Source organism: Aplysia californica, unplaced genomic scaffold, assembly GCF_000002075.1.
Source record: "Aplysia californica isolate F4 #8 unplaced genomic scaffold, AplCal3.0 scaffold00070, whole genome shotgun sequence".
Taxonomy (NCBI): Eukaryota; Metazoa; Mollusca; class Gastropoda; order Aplysiida; family Aplysiidae; genus Aplysia; species Aplysia californica.
Genome location: NW_004797340.1, coordinates 766,306 through 767,619, shown reverse-complemented (window position 1 = coordinate 767,619; position 1,314 = coordinate 766,306).

The window sequence follows — 1,314 nt, the reverse complement described above, 5'->3', positions numbered from 1 at the left end:
GCATTTCTCGTTCTTATGCACAGTAGAATTGTAAATAGGCTGATTCAAAAATGTCATGCTCATTACTGTGCCTGAACTATAACAGAAAACTTTTGCTTTTTCTTTCCTAATCCTTACTATCGCCATTTCCCTCTACTTCTTTTGTATGTTTGTCACACTCTTGTGACCTGCTATTTCCGGGGTGCCTTGATAGTCGAAGCAGACTTTGTACTGTTGAAGCTAAAGAGGTGAGCAGAGTAAGCATGATTCCTTGTAAGGACATCTCTGTTGACATCCACCCCTGCTTTGCACTCATATGACCTTATGCAGTTGCGAGCGCTGTAAAACCTCTACTAAATAAAATAAAAAATAAAACGTCTTTTATGTTGGTATTCGGGTTTCGTCTAGCCGCTGGTCCTGTATTGGACTCGTCATCGTGAGGTTGCTGGTTCAGGGTTTCGAGCCTCAGCTCAATCGAAGAGTTGTTTCTTTGGGAAAGGCACTTTGTACAGATTTCCCCATTTGGCTCGTTCATTTCGGAGATGGGAGTTAGTGGTTGGTTGGCCGTTGCAATGGAGTTGTTTCAAACATCTAGCGTCTTTATTTTTCATTTCCCCTCCTTTTTTGTGTTTGTTACTCTCTCGTAGCACCTCTAATCTTCGGCACTTATATGACCTTATTGAGTTGCAAGTGCCGTAAAACTCTTACTAAAACTAAAGGAAATGGGAGTTAAATCCGAAGGTCTCGCTTCTTCGTTGCTAGGGGGCGTTAAACCAATACAGTTTTTTGTGGGAGGGTTTTTTTTTGTTTTTTTCAAGATTGCAGATGTGGTGGTGAAAACAGATTTATCAAATTCATTAAACTAATTACAACTGTTACTGAAGTTAGTGTTGTAGAATTCAGCTCTTCATAGTTGAAGTTGAAGTGTCTTCAGGCCGTTCCTAAAGGGGGGACAATAACCATGTTCTTATGCAGAGTAGAACTGTAAATTGTAAAAGGGCTGATTCATCGGTGTCATGCTCATAACTGTGCCTGAACTGCTACTGGCAACTGCTGCCTTTTCTTTCCAAATCCTTACTATCACCATTTTCTTCTACTTTTTGTATGTTTGTCACACTCTTGTGACCCGCTATTTCCGGGGTGCCTCGATAGACTTCGCAACAGACTTTGTGCTGTTGAAGCTAGAGAGGTGAGCAGAGTAAGTCTCGTTCCCTGTAAGGACTTCTCTGTTGACATCCACCCCTTGGCGCTCATATGACCTTGTTGTGCAGTTGCGAGCGCCGAAAAACCTCAACAAAAACGAAACATCTTCGTAGTTGGTACAAATAAGTCTGT